The following is a 25,382-nucleotide window of genomic DNA, read 5'->3' on the forward strand; positions in this document are numbered from 1 at the left end:
CCGAGAGTCTGATCGCTGAGAAGTGCCACAGAATGCTGTCCCGGAATTTGAGAACTCACGTGGAGCCTCCCAAAGGCTCTTCCTCTCCAGGAGAGGTGCTCCACTCACTGGGAGGAGGAGGAGGGCTGTCACCTGATACTTCAGTTTTTATTTTAAAAGTTGAAAGAGCTTTCTCTTCCATTTGCATATCCATATTAGGTTTTTCACAGATATTGAGGCGTTAAAATGATAGTTTGCTTCTGTCTTGAAAGAACTTGAAAGGAGAATTGCTATAGGAAGTGACTAAAGAAAAGGTCAGGGCCCTGTCAGGGCTACTGAAGGAACAGCCGACTGCACAATATCCAAAGTTGTCAAGCGCGTGTCTGGGAGGCTTGGGGGAGGGAGGGAGGGTTGAGATTGTCTTCAGATCTGCTCTACCCTTTGCTCTTAACTACAGAGTGGCTGTCCTGAGGGTCATGAGGCTGGCATGCCTCATCCGCCACTGGGTGGCAGCATCCGTACACAGACCTCACTGTCCTCCTGGGAAGAGCCTGGAGCAGGAGCTTTGGGAGGCAGGAACTGCATGACCCTGCAGCTCCCCCCAGACCAGTAAACTCTGGACAGCCTAAGCCAGCCTGGTTTCCCCATCACCCTCCAGGACAGCGCTCTTGACAAAGCAGACACGAGGCCGTCACCTGTGCTGCTGGGCCAGGCGTTCCTCCCCATGCTGGCAACCTGCCTCGGCCACCTTCAGTTTTATCTTCATTAAAGGGAATTGTCAACGCTTATAACTCTGTCTTCCTATAGGCAGAGGGACAGTTTCTACAAAAATGACATAGAAGTGGGAGAGATGTGGGGCCACTGCAGGATGGCAATGTTTAGAAGAGTGAGTCTCACTCCTGGCTACACCAGAGGGTCGCTGAGGGGCTTTGTCCTAGGAGATTCCCCAGAATCATGAATGGAATCATCCTCTGAGAGAGTCGGGGGAATATTTATGGAATGGGTAAGTGAATGAATAAATGGACGAATGCACAGGCGGGGCGAGTTGGTGAGAGGAGAGAAGCTTCTAGAGACTCCTCCAGCCAGATAGGAGCTGGCCGGGGAGGACAGGGAGAGGGCATCTCCAGGCAGGAATAGGCTCTGTGCTTCCACACTGGACTTGGACGCTGACTTTGTGCAGCAGCCAACGGCTTGCGTGTCCCTGACGGTAATGAGTTACGCAAAGCTAGGTCCAGCCTTTCTCCCAGGTGAATGGACATTGCCACATCTGCTCTGGGACTGCAACCCCGCTCAAAGGTCCATGTCAGCCACTGGGTGCTGGGGTTTTCTAGGTCTTTCCTTTCTCTGGAGGCTGATGGATCAGTCCTTCTTTGACTATGAACCAGACCAGGGCTGGCTACAGGGCAGAGCCAGGGCTGCCCCCACCAGGATGGTTCCAGTGCTGGGTCTAGGCCAAAGCTCAGCAGAGGAGGAGCCTGCAGTGTGTGTTTCAGGGTCCCTGGTGGTTGCAGTCTCAGGCTGAGACCAACAACCGTGGAGCAAGGCCTCAGGTGGAGGCTGCACGGCCCAAGGGCTCCATCACTCTCTAGCCCCAGCCCCTGGGCCTCATTGTGTGGGTCCTGGCATTCCAGTACTCTGCTCGTCTGAAATGTGACCGCACTGAATCAGATCTGACAGCCCAGTGCTCTCCTGTGGTCAGCAGGTCAGCAGGGTGGGGATACTGCTCCTTTTCTTGCATAACAAAATTGCCCACATTCATTGACCAGTTTCCATGTTCTAGACTGTGCTGAATGACTTACGTGGCATTATTACACTTAATCTGCACCACCATCGTAGCAGCTAGGAACTACCATTATGCTTATTTTATGGATGAGAGAATTGAGGCTTAGAAAGAAGTTCTGGATGAATCACACCATCACAGAGTTGTGACCAGCACCCATGCCTGTTTGCAGCCAAAAGCGGTGCACAGCCAAATCTCCCTCAGAGGACGTTTCTGTTAGCACTGATGGCAAGCTGCAAGAGCAGTGGGATTGGTAGTTAGATATATAATCTGCTGTTGACACGAGATGTATTAAAGCCTCAAGGCAGCAATAGTAGAAAGTGTAACAGTTACTATTTCTAGCTCTAGCAGGATATAGATGTTGTGTTCAGGTTGAGGTACTGAGAAGAATTTAATTGATTATTAACAGGTACATGGACAGTGATTTTTAAAGGAACAGAGATGGTCTAGTCCCCTGGAGCTGGAGGTGGTGAAGAGGGAGTGTTCACTGCAAGCCTGGAGAGGCAGGTATACATGAAGAGGGCTCGTGAAAGGGGCTGTGATCTTGGGAGAGGGACTCAGCAGAAAGGCACTGCAGTGATGAATCTCACATCTCCACCACCTCATTCTTCTGCTCTGCCATCTCCAACCTGCGGCTGACTCCCAGCTAAAACCAGCCAGGGTACAGGAGAGTCCTTGACTGACAGCCAGTCTCCCCTGGGGAGGAGCAGGTGCAGAGTAGATGTGGGAGCCGGGAGACTTGTTGTAACTGGATGTCTGTCTGTGGGCCCTGTGGCTGAAATGAAAGGTATGGCACTCCAAAATAATGGTTGGTAGTAGAGGCGAGCAAAGCTATTAGAACAGTCATTTTAGCTACAGAGCTACAGAGCGTCACTTTGTTCACCCTTTGTGATGCCTTCTTCACTCTGCTCGGTTCGCTTAGCCCCTGACCACGCTCACATTCCAACCCCAAAACATGTCTCTTTTCACTAGGAAACACTGCACGTGATGAAGCAAGACCTAGCAGGCAGAGAAGAGAAATAAATCATTGATTTTTATAACAAGATAATTCAAGGATAAAAATATCATGTCTTTTCTCATCATTTTCTGTTTAAAAAGAACTTCTCCAGCTGAGGGAACAGCTCAGTGGGAAAGTGCTTGACTGGGGGGCCCTGGGCTCCATCCCCAGCACTGGAATGATAAACAAACAAATAAATACAAAGAACTAGCAGAGCATGATGGTGATGCTTTTGATCCCAGCACTCTGGAAGGCTGAGCCAGGAGGATTGAAAGTTCAAGCCCAGTTTGGGCAACTTAGTGACTTAGCAAGATCCTGTGTCTAAGAAAAAAAAAATAAAAGGGCTGAGGATGTAGCTCAGTGCAAAGGACCTGGGTTCAACTCCAACTACTGGGGAAAAAAGAAAAAAAACTATCCCAACCTAACAGTAAACTCAAAAGATGATTCCTAATGATTCACTCAATGAGTCATTTTAGCCTCATCTGATTTGCTTCATTGATTTTTATACCTCCACAGGCATAACAGAGGGAGACAAGACAGAGATTTACACAGGGCCAGTGATGTAGAAGGCTCATATGCTTGCTCCAAGGGTGCCTTAACGAAGCACACAAACCTGGTAGCTTAACGTAGCAGACATTTTTTCTCATGTAGTGTCTGGTGGCCAGAAGCCCAAAATAAAAACGTCGTCAGGGTTGGCTCCTTCTGGAATCTGAGGTAGAATCTATTCTGTGCCTCTCTCCTAGCATTGGGGGATGTCCCATTCTTCATAGATATCTCTGTCTTGCAATTGGGGGGGGTCACATGCCATTCTCTTCTATGTATCTTCTTGTGGACTTCTTATAAGTCACTAATCATGAAATGTACAGCTCCCCCTAATCTGGTACGACTTCCTCTTAACTTCTTATGTCACAATCACAAAGAGTCTATTTTCAAATAAGGCCAAAATCCGAGGGTCTGATGGTCAAGAACTGTGGAGACATGATATTCGACCCAGTACAGTTCTTCTTTTCTCACCAGGCTTTACAAGAGTATGAAGCAACATTCAGGCTCATTTGAGATTTTATTCACACCCAGACCCTGTATTTCTGTATGCAAACTCATTTATCTAGAAAGAACTAGAAAGCGAGGCTTTGGTTATTTGCATACATGTTTAAGACTGACATCTCAGAGAAAATATTGGACATATAGATTCTCCAAAGCCTGCTTGATAGTACTCTACGAAGGGTAGTTCCACACCCTGGAAAAGTGCACTGTGCAGGCTTATCACTGTGTCAGGAATAATAATGAATAATAATAATATATTGACCACTCACCATTTGCCAGGGGATATGTCAAGAGTTTCAAACATGGCGTCTCATTCATCTCTCCTAACAATTCTGTGAAATGAGTGCTTTAGTAGTAACCTCATTTTACAGATGAGGGGATTAAGATTTCTAGAAAGTAAGTAATTTATCAAAGGTAACGATACTCTTAAATGGATTTCAGAGTCCAAAGATTGAACTGTAAATGGTTTTCAGCATGTTCTCACTATAAGAAAAACATCATCTTCTCCATTGGGCAGATGAGAAGTATGTGTGTTCACGAAACTGAGACATTTGCCCAAAGTCTCATAGGCAGTAAATCTAGAATGCAAGCTTTGAACTGTTTTCCCTTAAGTGTAAATTCTTTTCATAGCTTCTTAGAGCAATTTGGCTTCACAAGGGCCCAGGTCATGATAGAAATGTTGAAAAGTGGGTGGCTGCCTCTTAAAGTGTTCAGCAGATCATAAAAGATGTTGAACGATGGATAAAAACTTCGGTGTTTTCCCCAAGAGTTGGACTGTGCCATATTAGACACGACTATTGGTCATTTCTTCCCTGCCGAGTCTGTGGGTGACCAAGACACAGGGCTGCACACCCCCCTGGATGTAGGGGCTCCAGGCGTGGATAGTGACTCACTCGTCTGCATCCAGCTCATTTCCTTTCCTATTTCCCCCTCTTTTTTTTTTTCCATTTTGTTTAACTACTTTGTAAATCCTTCCATAGCTGACTCTCAGGCTTACTGTCATTCGTGTAGCATATCATTTCCCCTTTAAGATTACCTTTGAAGTTTATGTTAAATTACATCTCAGTCCCTCATTTCTAAAATGAACAGTAATATGATCCACTGTTTTGAAGTTTTATGATCAAGCAAGATAATGATTTACTATTAGTTGAAGGAACAGTCAATTGTGTTGAGGAAGATAGAGTACAGTTTGACTAAGATAATTTCTAGCAAATCACAGATAATAAGAAGTGGGTCATCTACACTCCTTACACATTGGCAGAATTCGGCCATATCGTAAAGTATTCTATTCCATTTTATTGATAAGGCATTGAAATGTTTCAGAAATTCCTACATTGGAATGTACAAATCATATTTTCAAGACTAGGCCTTAAATATGGAAGTGACTTCAACATCAGAGCCACAACTCCTGATCAGAATGCACTGGTTTTTAATTAGGGAAATCAATTTGCCATGTTTTAGGCATAAACTTTTATTTTTAAGTTTGAAGCACCCAGTTTTGATGAAGGAAGGCATAGACTCATTCACAGCTTAGACTTCTCCTGCCGAGTGAGAGCTGACACCTCGAGGTAGCTTATGTGACCCCGGGTCTCAGCCTCAGTTAGAGCTGCCACAGGCTCAGTCTCGTCACCTAGCTTCATTCCCTGTGAAGAAAGCACAGCCATGACACTGCCTGACACAGTTCTCTCTGCTGTGCTCAGGGCTCCGCCCTCTCCTTCACTGTCAGTGAGTAGGACCCCCCCCCGGGGGGGGGCTTTGGACACTTAGTGGAAACAGGCATTTTACAGCCACATTTTCAGGTTTTCAGCTGCATTTCAGAAATGAAGGGGAACACCTATGTCTGCCAAGAGGGTGTGCTTCTCAAATTGTCTCTGGTGAGACCCTTTCCTTCCCTCCCGCAATTCTGTATTGACGGATCCTTTTGTAAAGCATAATAAAAATGAACTAATGCAAAAGCAAAATTAAAATGGAAGCTATATAGAATACAGGCCCATATTTTATATTATGAGACCTACCAGATATAAACTTGTATTGTCAAATTGCTGAGAGGTTTCTCTCCACTCTCAGTAATGACAGCTGCCTCATGAGCCATTAAATGAAGGAAGGACAGGGGCCACACTTGGGGACTCTGTGAGGCTGGAGGGCCAGTGTGTCCCACACCAGCTTCACACCAGAAGCAGCTGGGAGGACGTCTCTATACTGTGCTTGAATGAAGGCTGGGGGCATTTGGGAGTTGGTCTACTGGTTTCTTTTTTTAATGCTTTTCATTAGGGTTATTGGTACATTTCAGGTATAAAATACAGTTACATTTATCATTGGGAACTTGTACCTTTACATGATGTATGGCTTTCCAGGTCTTTCTAATGTGCAGCCAAAGTTGAGAAACATTGTTTTAGAATAAAATGTCATATTTTTATTTCAACTTTATTCTTGACCAAGTACCAACAGCCAGATCTGCTATAAAATTTTAAAAATACTTCAATATATATGTTAATTGGTTTCATTTGTACTACTTGTTTATCTTAGTTCATTGAAAAGAAAGATTTGTTGGGCCGGGGATTTAGCTCAGTGGTTCTGCCACCTGCCTCGCAAGCACAAGGACCCGAGTTTGATCCCCGGTACCAAAAAACCAAAAAACAAGAAAAGAAAGATTTGTTTTATTTCTGTTTCTTTTTGGTAAGAATCTTTGGTTTATGTCTTATATTCTGAGTAACTACTTTGAAGATAAGAATACAGAGTGTAATCACTATTGTTATTGTCTTATTGTTTGATTTTGAAATTTTGTTTTATTTTTTCATAAAATAAAATTTTTTTTAAAGGAATAATACCCTGAAGGTACAGTTTGGGCATTCTAGCCCTATCCACCCAAAACAAAAGTTCATTTTTGTTTTTTAGAGATCATCTTGACATTCATAAGGAAAACTCTTAATGAATTCCTTTCAGGAACACTGCCTTTGCCCTCATACCAACATGTGCCAACCATCTGATCTAAATTTTTTTCCTGTGTGATTTTACCAGGAAGGAGAAGAACATTTTACAGACTGGTGCACCTGAACCCGTGTGTTAAACTGGACTCCACATTTTGCCTCCTGTGGGACCAAGGGCAAGTTATCCAGCATCTCTGAGCCCTTCTTTCTTGCATTCTGCCTCAAAGAATTGTGAACTTTCAATGACACAACCCCCAGTCACCGATGGTATCTTCAGGGGACGGCGTGTGCCCCTCCTGTTTGGAAGTGGCACACAGCTGGCATCTCTCCTGATGGGCTGTGGATCGGCTCTCCCTAACTGGTGCCATTGCCTTTCAGGATGATAAGTTTTTTGAATATTCTTTTTTTTTATACCAGGGATCAAACTTGGGACCTTGAAGTTTTTTTTAACATTAAGTCAGCCATCATGTTCCTTATGCAAAATCTGTTCAAAGTCAGGATCCCAATCTTACAAGTTAATAAATAATTTAATTTAGATAAATTGGTGGCTACTTTATCAAGTTTTCACGAGCACTATTGGTATGAACCATACTGCCAAATCAAATCAAAATCAGGATATGGATACAGTCAAATTTTTTTACTTGAAAGCTGGGAGTTTTCTAGCCCGGATAACTCCAGTGAAGAGCAGATTCCATGCTTCCTGGATCTCCCTCCAACTGTCTTAACCCCAGATATGATCAGCACCTGGGCGGAGTAGCGCAGCACACAGCCAGGGAGCTTGCTTAGTAGAAGGTGACAGTTAGGGAGCTGATGAGAGTCCTGGGGTTGACACCACTTGCAGAATTCTCTCAAACTTTCATTTGTGCTTCCTTTGCCTCTGTCACTTTCCTCACCCACCTTGCAAACATTGCTGCCTTTCAAGGTGCACAGATGTGCTTATCTCTGAAGACCTAAATGTCCAAGAACCTCCTAGGTCAGCAGCAGGGCAGGTTGCAGATTTGGCTTTCTTGGCATCTCTGAGCAGACAGCAATGGCAGTTCATGAGGGTGAATGAGGAAGGCACTTCGGGGATCTGCAGCTGGAGTCCAGGCCTTTGCTGGCTCTTGCATATCCAATGATCAGTGCTTATTCTTTCTGCCTTGGTAACACTAAGTTAGTCTAATGTCTCCAGAAGCGTGGTGGTTGAGTCTTGCAGTTAGCTCTGTCTTTGTAATGGCAAGCAGCTCGGAACTTGTGAGTTAACCCTTTAAGACTGGAAATTTGTTTGAAATTCACCACGTTTGTCTCAGGGGTTTCATGTGTTCCTATACCCTAGCTTCAGAAGATACAAGGAGTGCTTTCCCTCCCCTACAGAGGCCCAGAGGGACTTCCTCAAGGAAAACTGCTTCCACCACACCTGTCTCACCCTGCCACAACGCAGACAAGTCCCCAGCCCTTCAGGTGCTAATCTCCTGGAACCTTGCACCTTATTGAGTGAGATGAGGCATGAGGGGAATGCTGGAAACAGATAAAAAGCGAGCTCACATGGTGGACCTAATAGCACAATGCACATCAACCTTCCAGAGCCTAGGGACCCTGTGATGTTACATCAGTGTAGACCCAGGCTCAGTCTTAGGTCAAGAGCTGTCAGCCATGGTGCCTCAGAGCCATTTGCAATATGTCCTCAGCCAGAGGCACAAAAATTCTTTTCTGTGCTGTTTTATTAGAGAGAGAATGGTGGGCAGTGCTGAAGTTTTTCCCTGTAATTCTCAACCACATACAATTGCAGCTCTCATCAGCCAGCATACTCCGGTGGTGAGCTGGGTGGAACAGAGAGCTTTTGTGGGCAGATGTGAAGCCCTTGCCTTGTTATGAAAAACGTGCTTTGGATTCTTTTCTTGAGAAGGGTTTTCATGACAGTTATGAAACTGCCAAGCACAATTTCACAGGCAAGTCCTAGAGCTGGCTCGGCAGCCTGGGAGAGGATTAGCAGAAGGGCCCATCTAGGGGCAGAGCTGCAGGCCTGACTTGGCCCGACCTCAGCACACAAATCCCTGCACGGCTTGAGCAGCTGAGGGATGAAAGGACCAGTTCCAGCTTGCTTCTGGCTCTATGGTTTATTACCTGAGATTGCAGGGCTGGAGAGAGAAAATGATGGGAACACAGGCTGGAATATAACCCCACCTGCAAGTCTGTTGTTTGCTAAGGCAAGGCAAAATTCAGCAGTGTTTACTGTGATTCTGGGTGAGGAGTAGCTGCAAACCTTGGTAATTACATCCGCATAATTGTTTCTGCCATGAAGAATCATTCAGCAGTAAATGTGTTCCATTTTCGTGCACATACAGGGCCCTTTTCCTTCCTCTTTTAACCTTAGGTTTGTGACCTGCTGTAATTTCCATGTCCCAGGTGCTGGGGAGTTTAATCAGCACTTCCACACTTATGACCTCACCTAGCTTCACAACAACCTGTGGGAACACGGTTTCCTCTTGTGTGGGTACAGGCACTTGGTGTCTTGCTCTAAACCGGGGCTGAGCAGATGCCTCACTCTTCTAGGGCTGCTCAGAGTCCTGACAGGGTGTGAGATAGAGGCTGTCCCAGAAAAGACAAGGAGCAGGGCTTTGAGAAGAGCCCTGAATGCCAGCAGGAAGGCCACCCTGTAGGCCACACACTCCGAAGATTTGAGGGTGCCTGGGAGGATAGGGCGACCAGAGCATAGGGTGGCAGACTGATCCTTACTTGCCTGGGACCCTCCCGGTGGAAACTCTGGGCCTTCTGCCTCCCTTAAGGCTGGGCAATGATGTAGGTCAACCCATGTGGATCATAGTTGGCTGGTGTTTCCACCTGACTTTCCCCAGAGCACCTCCAGGTTCAGAGCACTTTTGATCCCCAAACATTTTGGAAATTCTGGAGGCTTCTAGAAACCCACAGTTAATCTCTGTCTGGATTCTGACATTTTGCCCAAAGTGGTTACATTTGAAATATTTTTAAAACTCCAAACAACAAACCCATAAAAAGAATCCAAGCAACCAATGGGAATCGAGTTGTAACAATGGCATTTACTACTTCGATGAACCAGCCAAGGTGATTCATGATCCTCACCACGTGTCCTTAGGACACCGTGCTGTGTGGCCAGTGCTGTTCCCATTTTACGAATGTGGAGGCTACAAGTACACACATCCAAGCAAGAGTCCAGGCCCCGAACAAGCTATCATCTCCAAAATCTGTAGTCCCTTAGCACACTTCTCCAAGTCCTTCCACGTTTCCCTGTATTTGGAACCTGGCAAATTCGAGTTGTAGCTACACTGAGATAAGCCCTTCTCACTAGAGGCCCCTTAGAACTTGGAAAAGACTCACAGTGATTAGGAGATTCAGTGCCTGAGTCTTGGCACCAGAATTTCATACACATAATGTAATACAATGTACAAGAAAAATTCATACGGGGAGTTCCCCAAACCTAAAATTAGATAGACATGGTGTACAGTCAATATGACCATGACCTTTTGTTTTTTTGGTACTAGGGATCAAACTCGGGTCCTTGTGCTTTCGAGGCAGGTGGTAGAAACACTGAGCTAAATCCCCAGCCCAACCTTGACCTTTTTTAAAAAATTGATAACATTCTAAGCTTCACCTTTTGGCATTTTACCATCCAGGGAGCCCTATTGGGGATTAATTAGTACCATTAAGGCTTATTCAGGTTTAAGCCTCGCTTGATACGTTAATTTTGGAAAACTTTATATTTTATATTACTGGTAATACGAAGCTTTGGAGAGCCCCTGAGAGGAAGTTTGCCAATTGAGTAAGTTTGGACTTGTGCTGACAACACCCAGGTTGGTACTCTTCTGCCTTTGTTCATAAGTAAACTAGTTTTTGCTGCTAAGACAAAATTTGGTTTACTTGGTTTAAAGGTGGAGGCTCAGCATGCCTGTCCTTGTCCACACCTGCTTAGCTCTGAACCTGCCCTTGTTTATGACCTGCCAGGTTCTTCAGCATTCTCTGCTAAAACAGTCATCCTAATGCATTAGCCTGACCAACTGGCAGTGCTTTTCACCCGGGGATTTAATTCAGCTAATGAATTAAAATTATTAAATCTAGTTTTGAATTGAGTTCAGCATAAATATATTTTAATTTGAACCTAAGTGTATTACAATAAGAGATTTGAGGCAAAGTTTGTACCCAATTTTTAATGCAAAGTTTTGTTCTTTTATGTTATCTGAACAATAAAGTCTTGCAAATTTCTTCTTTAGGTTGGTAACAGTCTGTATTCTGGGCTCCATGTTTCAGTGACTTAAGAGGCCTGCCTCAGTGAATTGCTCCAAGGAGTAAAATCTCCTTTGTGTGGAGAGGTTGGGGTTGTCAGTGCAACCACCATTCACTGTCAGAAATGAGATCTATCTTGGATACTGTCCTATTAAAGTGGTTCATAGATCACGAAAATTGTGACATCATTACATTTTATGTTAGAAAATAGAAAATTGTAATGGTTAAGTAGCTATTTTAGAAGATTTAAGCACTTACCCAAGTAAATGAAGCCCTTGAAATTCAAGAGCCCATATGAGGATGGATCCTAATTCCCTTTCAGCCCTACTCTGGGTATGTTTGTGTGCATAGCCTCACAAATGGGAGACAACTCTGTGGGTAATGTGACTTGGGGTCAGATTCTCCATATGCAGGGATAAGTTTTACTTAATTTTCTATCTCCCAAATACCTAGAAACTATAGTAATTCATATTTACATTCCCTGTACTTTCTCAATTTGACATTCTGTTCCAATTTATTTTTCATTTCCTCAGACTTATTTTCACTTAATTACACATTTTCCACAAACCATATCAAGATTATGTAGAGTGAAGTAGAGCATAAATACAAATGTATACATGTAAAAACCAGCTGAGCTTTGCAGGACAGCTTACACTTATGAAGCACATGATGCATCCTGATCTGTTTTTCTAGCCTCCAAAAATAAGGAGGATAAGAATGCTCTCAGCCCTGTCAGGTTTGATTATCCCATTATTCTTAGGTCCCTACTCTTGGTTTGATCATAATAGCAGTGTTTGTTTTCACAGCTCTCTCTGAAAAAGGGTGGGATGCCTGTGAATCATATTGCTGAAGGCGGAACTTTGGTGCCAGACTATGTGAAGGCAGAAGATGCTGTTATTTACAGCACAGTGAGCCGAACATCAATCAGAAAGAGTCCTTGTTTACAGAGTCATAGAACCTGGAGAAAGACAGGATGGGCACTACTGGAAAAGTAAGCAGAACATTTCTGTACACTCGCTGTCACGATCTAATAGTGTGGGTGGTTTTTGAAGACAGTTAAGTGGTTAAATAGTTGGGGATATTTTGACCCCAACCCTGTTGAACAGATACCAGTGGGGAAAACACTGTGTCAGGAGTTTCAGAAAGTGCCAAGTGAGGCAGGTTTCAAGTGAAATCCACACATGGAAGGATTTTCAGGAAGATGGTGGAGGTTTATACTCACATAATTTGCAGTGTGATTTCAAGATGGCTGGGCTTTTTCTTTGGTAAGTCAATGTCCCCTGAAGGGACTTTGAATAGCTTGAGTGGCACTTGCTGCACCCCTTCAGCATTCGGTGGAGACCTGGTCCCATGCGGTTGTTAGAAAACATTTGTTTTGCTGTCAATAGTGGAAAATGCTGATTCCAGAATGTAAAGTGGACAGCAAAGTATCATGTGTTATGGTTTCTTAAAGATGTTCCCTTCTCCTTCCTTAACAGTCTCTCTTCTTTCAGGTCCTCTTTTTCTTGTTTGTTTCACTTTAGTTTTCATGTGTGAGAAAAAACGTGATATTTGTTCTTTTGCATCTGGCTTATTTTACTTTATACAATAACTCTTAGTTCCATCCATTTTCCTGCAAGTGACACGATTTCATTCCTTATGGATGAATAATAATACTCCATTGCATATATGTTCCACACTTTCTTTCTTTTCTCCCACATTTTCTTTATTCATTTACTGACGGGCACCTAGGCTGATTTCTTAACTTGACAGTTATTGATGGTGATGCAGTAAATACAGGTATACAGTTATCTTTTCTGTATTCTGACATCATTTACCTTGGGTGTATACTCAGAAGTGATACAGCTATATTGGATGGTAGTTTTAGCTTTAGTTTTTTGAAGAATCTTTATACTGTTTTTCATTGTGGCTGTAGTAGCTTATGTTCCCAGTAACACTGTGCAAGAGTTACATTTCTCCACATTCTTGCCAGCATTCATTTTCTGTCTTCTTGATAGCAGCCATTCTGACTGAGGTTGGAAGGAATCCTAATGTATTTTTGATTTGCAGTTTCCTGATGGCTGAATATTTTTGGCACTTTTTGTATGTTTATTGATCATTTGCACTTCTTTTGAGAACTCTCTGCACAGATCATTCGCTCATTCATTGATTAGATTTATGGATTAGACCCTGTCCTCCAGAAGCAGTCACTGTCCAGGCCTCGTGATGTCCATGGTTCCTTCATCTCTTACCATCATCATTCTCTAATTTCTTCACCATTGCTATTTGCTTTTATACGACAGTTAATCATTGTCTTCAACTCTTGCAGACAAATTAGCAGCATTTCTGTTTCAGAGATTAGCCCTTTGTGAATAAGGGATACACAGATGACAGTTTTGTTACTCTGTTGCACTTGAAATTGTACCAAAACCCTTTAGTTTATTGGAATATTATGAGAACATCAGCAGAAGTACAGCTCTGACAATATACTGGAAGAAGTACTTCAGTTCTGGCCCAGCCCTGGCCTGTGTACTGTGTGACCATGAATCAATCATTTTATCTCTCTAGGCTGCATTTCTCATGCAAAGGTGCACACAAGATGATTTATGAAGCTTAATGTGCTAGAGTTTACTGAAAATCATTCTGGGGGATATTAGGACATTATATGTGATCTTTGGTTCCTATTATATTATTCAAACCTGTATTTATGAAGACATGATTCGGACCCAGTATAACTCTTGGCAATTTCTTAGGTTATTAAGTGCAAAGCAGCTGTGCTGTGGGAAATGCATAAACCCTTCTCCATTGAGGAAATAAAAGTTGCCCCACCAAAGGCTAAAGAAATTCGAATTAAGATAAGAAAGAGCCTTGGAGTATATAAGCCTATTTTGCAATCACATTTATATCTTTAAAAATTACTGTTATGAGGTTGGATTCTTTGTTTTATCAAGTTTATTGGTACATTTTAGGTATATAATATAGTTACATTCATCATTGGGATCTTGTACCTTCAGACACGATGCATCTTGGTTCTTATTTTTCCCCATTCTCCTACCCTCCCTTCACCCGCTCCACCCTTCCCTATTTACAAAGACTTTGTTTCCATTTTTTCCGTTTTCTCATTTTTTTGCTTTTCCCTTCTTTCCTTTCCCCTACCCCTCCTACTTCCTCTTCCCCTTTGCCCTTTTTCTTCTTATTTCACAATATCAATTATATATTTTGATCCTTATTTACGCTTTTAGTTTTTCACACCAGAGAAACTATTTGGTATTTACACATGTGTGTCCTATTTATTTCACTTAAGAGCACGGCCTCAATGTGCATCCATTTAGCTCTAAATGTCTCTAGTTTCTCGTTCTTTATGGCTGAGTAGTACTCCATTTTATAAAAAATCCACGTCTTCTTTATCCAGTCTCCAGTTGATGGGCACCCAGGCTATTTCCAAGCTTTAGCTATTACAAACTGTGCCGCTATAAACGTGGGTGTGCATATATCATCGTGGTATGATTCTTTTAATTCTTTTGGGAAGATTCCCAGTAGGGGAATAGCTGGGTCAAGTGGGACCTCTAAGTCTAATTCTTCGAGGTATCTCCATACTGATTTCCACAGTGGTTGCACCAGTCTGCACTCCCACCAAAAATGGAGAAGGGTTCCTTTCTCCCCACACCCCTGCCAACATTTGTTATTGGATGAATTCTTTATAACAGCCATTCTTTCTGGGGTGAGGTGGAATCTGTGTTGTTTTCATCTGCATCTCTCGAATAACCAGTGATGTTGAACATTTTTTCAAGTATTTATTTGTTGTTTTTACTTCTTTGAGAAATATCCGTTTCAGATGCTCATCTTTGAATTTGGGAAGTCTAATTTTTTTCAGTTCTTTATATATTCTAGATAGTAGTCCTTTGTTTAAGGTACAGCTGCTGAAATTTTTTTTTTGAACATTATAGGTTGTCTCTTAGCTCTGTTGGTGGTTTCTCTTGCAGTGCAGAAGCTTTTTAATATGATGAGATCTCAGTTGTTGATTCTTTGTGCTACTGAGGTTTTGTTCATAAAGTCTTTTCCTATGCCAATGTCTTCAAGAGTTCTACCTAACTTATCTTCCAGTAGATTTAACGTTTCTGACTTAATATATAGATCTATAATCCACTTCGACCTTAGTTTAGTGCATGGTGATAGGTATGGGTCTAGTTTTAATCTGTGGCAGGTTGAAATTCAGTTTTTCCAACACCATTTATTGAAGAGGCTATCTTTCCTTCAATGAGGATGGTTGGCTCCTTTGTCAAAGATGAGGTGGCTGAGTATATCTGTAGTTGTTTCTGCATCTTCCAATCTATTCCACTGATCCTCAGGTCTGTTTTGTTGCCAAGTACCATGATGTTTTTATTACAGTAGATTTGTAGTACAGTTTCAAGTTGGGGATTGTAATACCCCCAGCCATATCTCCATTGCCTAGAATTGCTTTTGCTATTCTAGGTCTCTTCTGTTTCCAAATGAATTTTTGGATTGTTTTCTTTAGTTCTGTGAAATATATTGTTGGAATTTCAATCGGCCTTGCATTGAATCTATATAGTAGTGTTGGAAGTATGACCATTTTCACTATAGTGGTTCTTCCTACCCAGGAACAAGGGAAGTCTTTCTATTTTCTTATATCCTCCTCAATCTCCTTTTTCAGAATGCTATAGTTTTCAACGTAGAGGTCTTTTGCTTCCTTTGTTAGATTGATTCTTAGATATTTCATTTTTTTTGGATGCTATTGTAAAAGGAATTGTTTCTCCAATTTTTCTCTCAGTGAGTCTGCTATTTGTGTATAAGAAGGCTATTGTTTTTTGAGTGTTGACTTTATATCCAGCTACTCTACTGAATCTGTCAATTAAGTCTAGAAGTCTTTTGTCATAGCATTTTGGGTCTTCTATGTAAAGTATCATATCGTCAGCAAATAATGACAGTTTAACTTCTTCCTTTCCTGTCTTTATCCCTTTTTTTTCTTTCTTTTTTTCTAATTGCTGTGGCTAATGTTTCCAGAACAATATTAAACAGTAGTGGTGATAGAGGGCATCCTTGTCTTATTCCTGATTTTAGCATGAAAGTTTTCAGTTTTTGACCATTTAGTGTGATGTTGGCTGTTGGTTTTTCTTTTCAATTAAATTCTTTTATTGGTACATTGTAGGTATACAACACAATTACATTTCTCATTGGGAATTGTACCTTTACATAATGCATCTTGGTTCTTATTTTTTCCCCATTCCTAGCCCTCCCTTCACGCCCTCCACCCTTCCCTATTTACAAAGACTTTATTTCCATTTTTACCATTTCTCATCATTTTTCCTTTCCCTTCTTTCCTTTTCCCTGCCCCTCCCACTACCCCTACCCCTTTGGACCTTTTCTGCCTATTTTGCATTATTGATTTTTCATTCTAATCATTGGTACATTTTAGGTATACAATATAATGACATTCATCATTGGAAATTTGCACCTTTACATAGTCTCTCTTGGTTCTTATTTTTCACTCTTGTCCAGCCCTCCCTTCAACCCCTCCAGTCCTCCCTATTTACAAAGATTTTGTTCCTATTTTTCCATTTTCTCATATTAATCCCATTCCCTTCTGTCCTTTCCCCTAGCCCTCCCACTTCCTTCCCCTTTGCCCCTTTTCTTCCTATTTCGCATTAGCTATTATACATTTAGTCCTTATTTACACTTTCAGTTTCTCACACCAGAGAAACTATCGGTATTTATACATGTGTGTCCTATTTATTTCACTTAAGAGTATGGCCTCAATGTGCATCCACTTAGCTATAAATGTCTCTAATTTCTCATTTTCTATGGCTGAGTAGTACTCCATTTTATAAAAAAACCACATTTTCTTTATCCAGTCTCCAGTTGATGGGCATTTGGGCTGTTTCCAAGTTTTAGCTATTTAAAAACTGTGCTGCTATGCACATGGGTGCACATATATCACTGTGGTATGATTCTTTTATTTCTTTGGGGAAGATCCCCAGCAGTGGAATAGAGGGTCAGATGGGACTTCCAGTCCTAGTTCTTTAAGGTATCTCCATACTGATTTCCACAGTGGTTGCACCAGTCTACACTCCCACCAGCAGTGGAGCAGGGTTCCGCTTTCCCCACAGCCCCGTCAGAATTTGTTATTGGTGGATTTCATGATAGCAGCCATTCTTTCTGGAGTGAAGTGGAATCTCAGTGTTGTTTTCATTTGCATCTCATGAATGACCAGTGATATTGAACATTTTTTCATGTATTTATTTGCTATTACTACTTCTTTGTCTGAGAAATGTCTGTTCATTTCAGATGCCCATTTTCAGATTGGGTCTTTAAATTTTGGAGGTCTGATCTTTTTAAGTTCTTTATAGATTTGAGATAGTAGACCTTTGTCTGAGGAAGAGCAGGTGAAGATTTTTTTCCCACGTTGTGGGTTGTCTCTTCACACTGGTGGTGGTTTCTCTTGCTGTGCAGAAGCCTTTTAATTAGAAGAGTTCCCACTTGTTGATTGTGCTAGTTCACGGGCAACTGACGTTTTGTTCATAAAATCTTTTCCTACACGGATGTCTTCAAGGGTTCTACCTAACCTCTGTTCCAACTGGTTCAGAGTTTCTATTTTAATATTTAGATCTTTAATCCATTTTGATTTTAGTTTACTGCATGGTGAGAGATATAGGTCTAGTTTTAATCTTTGGCAAGTTGAAACCCAATTTTTCCAGCACCATTTATTAAAGAGGTTATCTTTCCTCCAGTGAGGGTGTTTGGCTCCTTTATTGAAGATGAGATGGCTGAGTGTGTCTGGCGTTGTTTCTGAATCTTCTAATCTGTTCCACTGGTCCTCAGGTCTGTTTCTTTCTCAGTACCATGCTGTTTTTATCACAGTAGCTTTGTAATAGAGTTGCAGGTTGGGGATTGTGATACTCCCTGCCATGTCTCTGTTACCTAGAATTGCTTTTGTTATTTTGGGTCTCTTCTTGTTCCAAATGAATTTTTGGATTGTTTTCTCAAGGTTCGTGAAGTATGCTGCTGGGATCTCAATTGGAATTGCATTAAATCTATATAACAGTTTTGGAAGTATGGCCATTTTCAGTATGTTGATCCTTCCTACCCAGGAGCAGGGGATGTCTGTCCATTTTATGATATCATCTTCAATCTCTCTTTTCAGAATGCCATACTTTTCAGAGAAGAGGTCTTTGATTTCTTTCGTAAGGTTGATTCCTAGATATTTCAGTTTTTTGGATGCTATTGTGAAAGGAATTATTTGCCCTCTTTCTCTCTCAGTGAGTCTGTCATTTGTGTAGAGGAAAGCTATTGATTTTTGTGTGTTGACCTTGTAACCAGCTCCTTGACTGAATTTGGTTTTTAAGTCTAGAAGACTTTTGGTGGAGTTCTTGGGGTCTTCTATATAAAGTATGATGTCATCTGCAAATAATGACAATTTGACTTCTTCATTTCCTATCTTTATTCCTTTGATTTCTTTCTCTTGTCTAATTGCTGTGGCTAATGTTTCCAGAAATATATTGAACAAGAGTGGTGATAGTGGACATCCTTGTCTTGTTCCTGATTTTAGAGTGAAGGATTTCAGTTTTTGACCATTTAGTATGATATTGGCTGTTGGTTTTTCATAGATGGCTTCTATCAGTTTGAGGTAGAGTCCATCTATTCCAATTTTTTGTAGGGTTTTTATCATAAATTCATGTTGGATTTTGTCAAATGCTTTTTCTGTATCTATGGAGATAATCACATGGTTTTTGTCCTTGGCTCTATTGATATAGTGTATTACATTCATTGATTTGTGTATATTGAACCATCCCTGCATCCCTGGGATGAATCCCACTTGATCAGGGTGTATGATCTTCTTGATGATCTTCTGCATTCTGTTTGCCATTATCTTATTAAGGACTTTTGCTTCTACGTTCATTAGTGAGATTAGCCTATAGTTCTCCTTTTCAGTTGGGTCTTTCTGTGCTTTGGGGATCAAGGTGATGCTTGCTTCCAGGAATGAATTTGGGAGTATTGCTTCCCTTTCAATTTCATTGAAGAGTTTAAACAGTAGTGGCAGCAGTTCCTCTCTAAATGTCTTGTAGAATTCAGCAGTGAAGCCATCAGGGCCCGGGCTTTCCTTAGTTGTTAAGTTTTTAATTACAGTTTCAATTTCATTGGTTGATATTGGGTTGTTTAGAATTTTTAAGTCTTCTTCTTTCAACTTCGGTAATTCATATGTATCTAGGTATCTGTCCATTTCTTCTGTGTTGTCCATCTTATTGGTATATAGGTTCTGGAAGTAGGTATTCATGATCCTCTGGATTTCTGCTGGGTCTGTTGTAATTTCACCCTTTTCATTCACAATTTCATGGATTTGAGCCTTTTCTTTCCTTTTTCTGACAAGGTTGGCTAAGGGTTTGTCAATTTTTTTGATTCTTTCGAAGAACCAACTCTTGGCTTCATTGATTTTTTTGTATCATTCTCTTAGTCTGCATTGCATTGATTTCTCCTCTGATCATTTTTTTTTTTTTTTTTTTTTGGTGCTGGGGATCAAACTTGGGACCTTGCACTTGCGAGGCAGGCACTGGAACCACTGAGATAAATCCCCGGCCCTCTTCTCTGATCTTTGTAATTTCCTCCCTTGTATGAGTTCTGGGGTTGTCCTGTTCTCCTTTTTCTAGAAGCTTGAGGTGCAGCATCAGGTTGTTTAATTGGGCTTGCTCTGTTTTCCTAATATGCGTATTCACTGCTATGAATTTCCCTCATAAGACTGCTTTCATTGTGTCCCATAGATTCTGATATGTTGTATTGTCATTGTCATTTAATTGAAGGAACTGTCTGATTTCTTCTTTAATTTCCTCTGTGACCCATTGGTTATTCAGAAGTGTGTTGTTCAATTTCCACATGTTTATGAAATTTTTTGAGTTTCTTTTGCTATGGATATCCAATTTCATCGCACTATGATCTGATAATATACAGGGGATAACTTCAATTCCTTTGCACTTACTTAAACATGTTCTATGTGTGAGTATGTGGTCTATTTTGGAGAATGACCCATGTGCAGCTGAGAAGAATGTGTATTCTGAATTTGTGGGGTGGAAGACTCTGTAAACACCTGTTAAGTTCATTTGTTCAAGATTTCGATTGAGTTCTAGTACTTCATTACTTATTTTTTGTCTAGTTGATCTATCTATTTGTGACAGTGAGGTGTTGAGGTCCCCCACTACAAGTGTATTAGTGCATATATGACTTTTCATGTCCGTTAGTATTTGTTTTATATAGTTGGGTGCACTAGTGCTTGGTGCATAGATATTTATGACTGTCATCTCTTCGTCTTGGATTCTTCCCTTTACAAGAATGTAGTGTCCATCTTCATCTCTCTTAATCAGTGTTGGTTTGAAATCTACTTGATCTGCCAAGAGGATAGCTACTCCTGCTTTTTGGGGGGTTCCTGTCTCATGGAGTATTGTTTTCCACCCTTTAACTTTCAGTCTATGGGTTTCCTTTTGAATTAAGTGTGTTTCTTGTATGCAGCATATTCTTGGATTTTGCTTCTTGACCCATTCTGCCAGTCTATTTCTTTTGATTGGTGAATTGAGACCATTAATATTGCTGATTATAACTGAAATGTATTGACTTGTCATTGCCATGACTTTTTCTTTTTGTTGGGTTTTCACCCTTTACATTTAATTTTTTGTCATGCCAAATGAGTTCATTCTGCTTTGCTTCCCTGGGTTTTGATCCTCAATGTCTATTCCTAGGATATTGTGTAAAATTCTTTGGAGTGCTGGTTTGGTATCCACGAAGTTCCTAAGGTGCTCTTTGTCATGAAAGTATCTTATTTCTCCATCCATTTTGAAAGATAGTTTTGCAGGGTACATCAATCTGGGTTGGAGGCTGTTTTCTTTTAGGGCTTGGAATATGTCACTCCAAGCTCTTCTTGCCTTGAGGGTTTGCATTGAGAAGTCTGCTGTGATTCCGATGGGCTTTCCTTTGTATGTGATTTGTCTCTTTTCTCTAACTGCTTGTAGAACTTTCTTCTTCTGTTGAGTTTCTGGAATCTTAACAATTATATGCCTATGTGTAGATTTTGTTTTGATCAAGGCTATTTGGAGTCCTATATGCCTCACTTATCTGTATGTTAAGCTCTTTTCCCCTGCTTGGGAAGTTTTCTGCCATTATTTCTGTGAAGAGATTTTTTATGTCATCTGCACACTCTCCTCTTTCTTCATTGACTCCAATCAGTCTTATGTTATTCTTCTTTGCATCATCTAGCAGCTGCTGGATTGATTGCTCATGTTCCCTTATAATTTTGAAGTAGTTTTTCTTTTCCTGGTCACTAATTGCAATCTTATCTTCTATATCTGAAATTCTGTCCTCACATTGGCTCATTCTGCTGTGTAGACTTTCAATGGAATTTTTCATGTCCTAGAAATCTATTTGCATCTGTTTTATCGATTCCATTTGTTTCCTATGTTGGGACTCCATCATGTTCCTGAGCTCCTCTCTAGATTTTTAATCATGTCTTGTACTAGGGGCACAATTTCTCCTGTTATCTGAGAAATTATTTCTGATTTCATTTTTTCCAGATCCCCTTTTGTTGCCAGTTCAGTGGGTCCAAGTGGTTGTGTATTAGAGTGTTCCATCTCATTTCCCTTTGGGGTTGCTGTAGGTGATCTGGTAGTCTGGTTTTGAGACTTATTTATGTCTTTTCTCCTTTTAACTGGGAGGCGCTTTTGGCGCCTGAACGGATTGCCTCCTCTGAGCTGGGAGAGGTGGGACAGGGGCCGGGAGTAGCAGTAGGGATGGTGGCCCAAAAGCACTTTCCTGTGGGCTGGGAGCAGCGGGAGGGATGGTGGCCGGGAAGCCCCTTCCTCTGGTCCAGAAGCAGTGGGACAATGGCTCAGAAGCCCCTACCTCTGGGCCGGGAGCAGTGGGAGGGATGGTGGCCCAGAAGCCCCTTCCTCTGGGCCAGGAGCGGTGGCACAGCAGGTGGCCCAAAAGCCCTTTCCTCTGGGCTGGGAGCAGTGGGAGTGATGGTGGCCGGGAAGCCCCTTCCTCTGGACCAGGAGCAGTGGGACAATGGCTCAGAAGCCCCTACCTCTGGGCCGGGAGTGGCAGGACTCAGTACCATGGTCTGGTGGTCTGGTGTCCTCTGCGTCTTTGTAGTGTGGAACCAGGTGGCTGTACAGAGGAGGGGGGTTGGGGGGTCCAGTGGATTGTTTCCGGGGCTCGGGCTGATTCAGCATGTTCCACATGACTCAGGACCTCCGTAGGGTGTGCGCAAACCTGCCTGTCTGCAGCAGGCTGATTTGGCCTCTTCCGCAGGACTTGGGACCTCAGTAGGGTTTGTGCAGACCTGACTGTTGGTTTTTCATAGATAGCCTTAATCAAGTTGAGATAATGTCTTTCAATGCCAATTTTCTGTAGCGTTTTTATCATGAATGGGTGTTGGATTTTGTTGAATGCCTTTTCTGCATCTATTGAGATGATCATATGATTTCTTTCCTTGACTGTTAATACAGTATATAACACTTATTGATTTACGAATGTTGAACCATCCTTGCATCCCTGGGATAAATCCAACTTAGTCAGGGTGTATGATATTCTTGATGACACTTTGTATTTTTTTGCCAGTATCTTGTTGAGGATTTTTGCATCAATATTCATTAGGGAGATTGGCCTGTAGTTCTCTTTTTGGGTTGTGTTTTTCCCTGGTATTGGAATCAAAGCAATACTTGCTTCCAGAAATGAATTTGGAAGCCTTGCTTCCCTTTCAATTTCCTTGATGAGTTTAAAGAATAATGGTGATAGTTCTTTAAATGTCTTGTAGAATTCAGCAGTGAAGCCATCAGGACCTGGGCTTTTTTTGTTAGTAAATTTTTTGTTACATTTTCAATTTCACTCATTGTTATTGGGGTATTTAGAATTTCTGTATCTTCTTCATTTAATTTTGGCAATTTGTATGTATCTAGAAATCTGTCCATTTCTTCTGTGTTTTCCATTTTATTAGAGTACAGGTTCTCGAAGTAGGGATTGTTGATCCTCTGCATTTCTGCTGGGTCTGTTGTGACTTCCCCTTTTTTGTTTTTAATTGCATGGATTTGAGCCTTTTCTTTCCTTTTTTTGATAAGGTTGGCTAGGAGTTTATCAATTTTATTTATTCTTTAAAAAAACCAACTCTTTGATTCATTGATTTTTTTGTATCATTCTCGTAGTCTCCACTGCACTGATTTCTGCTCTGATCTTTATAACTTCCTCTCTTGTATGAGCTTTGGATTTGTTATGCTCTTCTTTTGCTAGGAGCTTGAGGTTCTGCATTAGGTTATTTATTTGAGTTCTCTGTTTTCCTAATATGGGCATTCACTGCTATGAATTTCCCATGTAGAACTGCTTTCATTGTGTTCCATACATTCCTGTATGCTGTACTCCATTATCATTTACTTGTAGAAACTGTTTAATTTCTTCTTCAATTTCCTCTGTGACCCATTGGTTTTTCAGAAGGGTGTTATTCAGTTTCCATGTGTTTGTGTGAGTTTTGTGGTTTCTTATGTTATTGACCTCCAATTTTATTGCACTATGGTCTGATAAAATACAGGGGATAACTTCAATTCTTTTACGTTTATTTAGACATGTCCTATGAGCTAGCATGTGGTTGATTCTGAAAAATGACCCGTGTGTAGCTGAAAAGAATATGTATTCTGATTTTGTGGGGTGGAACACTCTGTAAACATCTATTAAGACCATTTTTTCAATAGCTTTGTTCAGTTTGAGAATTTCATTTTTAATTTTTTGTCTAGATGATCTGTGTATTTGTGATAGTGGGGTATTGAGCTCCCCCACTACAATAGAATTACTGCTTATTTCGTTTTTCATGTCCATTAATATTTGTTTTGTATAGTTGGGGGCATTCGTATTTGGTGCATATATATTTAGGATTGTCATCTCTTCCTCTTGGATTGTTCCCTTCACAAGGATGTAGTGACCATCTTTGTCTCTCTTAATTACTTTTGGTTTGAAATCTACTTTTCCTGCAAATAATATGGCTACCCCTGCTTTTTTCTGGGTTCCTGTGGCATGGAGAACTGTTTTCCATCCTTTTAGTTTCAGTCTATGTATCTCTTTTTGAGTTATGTGTGTTTCTTGTATACAGCATATTGCTGGATTTTGCTTCTTAATCCATTTTGTCAGTCTGTTTCTTTTGATTAGTGAATTGAGACCATTAACATTGATAGTTATAATTGATAGATATTGACTTACACTTGTCATGATATTTTGTATTGTTGGATCTTTTATTTCTTTTTTTCCCCCCATTAAGTTTATTGGTACATTTTAGGTATAAAATACATTTACATACATCATTGGGATCTTGTACTATTACATGAGTATCTTGGGTCTTATTTTTTTTCCCCTTCCCCTGCCCTCCCTCCACCCCCTCCACCCTTCCCTATTTGCAAAGATTTGTTTCCATTTTTTTCCTTTTCTTGTATTTTTTCTTTTCCCTTCTTTCCTTTCCCCTACCCCTCCCACTTCCCCTGCTCCTTTAGACCTTTACTTCTTATTACACAATATCAATTATAGATTTTTAAAATTAAAATATCAAGACCTAGGAGACATTACCACAGATTTTACAGGATTTAAAAGGATATAGAAAGCATATTTCAAAAATCTGTTTTGAAATAAATTTGACAACTTCTAAGAAGTACCTTGGAAGACAAAATAATGAAACTAACTCTGGAGGAAATATAAAATTTGAATAGCGCCTATTAAAGAAAGTATATTCCTAGCTTGAAAACCTACCTATATGACAACAACAGGCGTGTATACATTTTAACTGATAAATCATATCAAATGTTTAAAGCAGAAAAAAGAAGGAACACTTCTCCCCTCATTTTAGGAAATCAGCATTGTGCTAATACTAAACCTGGATAAAAATAATAGAAGAAAAATGTATGAACATAGATAGAAATTTGTTTAAGAAAACAAACTATTTGAAGTCAGATCTGGCAGTATGTAGAAAGTGGTTTTATTATAGGTATGACAATGTTGGTTCAGCATTGGAAGATCGACCCCCAAAAGTCATCATTTGAACAGAGGAAAGGAAAAAGCCATATGATCCTGTCACTAGTTGGAGAAAAAGTGTTGGACTAAATTCTACAGCTGTTCATGGTAAAAGATATCAGGAGACTAGAAGTAGAATAGAACCTTCTCAACAGATTAAAGACATGTACTCCATACTTCCAGCAAAAATACCTTATATGAATGGAGAAGATACAATGCCTTCTCCTTAAGGTGGGGAACAAGGGCAGATATGCTTACTCTTCATCTGTCCATTAAACTTTGAAACATAGGCCCAAACCAAAATAGTCTGACAATAAAATGACACAATTAGGATAGGATTGGCAAGGTAGAAGCAAAATCTTTATATGTAGATGAAATGATCATCTACACAGAAAATACT

General features: G+C 40.9%; 1 protein-coding gene across 1 annotated transcript in view; it reads left to right on the forward strand.

Moving 5' to 3' along the window:
• The first annotated feature begins 1,499 nt into the window (after positions 1-1,499).
• Positions 1,500-25,382, forward strand: part of LOC110345985 (alcohol dehydrogenase E chain) — an 86,568-nt gene continuing 62,685 nt past the window's right edge. The window contains exons 1-2 of the mRNA XM_087198752.1: positions 1,500-1,681; positions 11,770-11,954. The gene's annotated coding sequence lies outside the window, so the exon portion shown is untranslated. The remainder of the gene's footprint in view (positions 1,682-11,769; positions 11,955-25,382) is intronic.

Source organism: Heterocephalus glaber, unplaced genomic scaffold (assembly GCF_053883595.1).
Source record: "Heterocephalus glaber isolate CG9 unplaced genomic scaffold, H.glaber_assembly_v1.0 deba00001688, whole genome shotgun sequence".
Lineage (NCBI taxonomy): Eukaryota > Metazoa > Chordata > Mammalia > Rodentia > Bathyergidae > Heterocephalus > Heterocephalus glaber.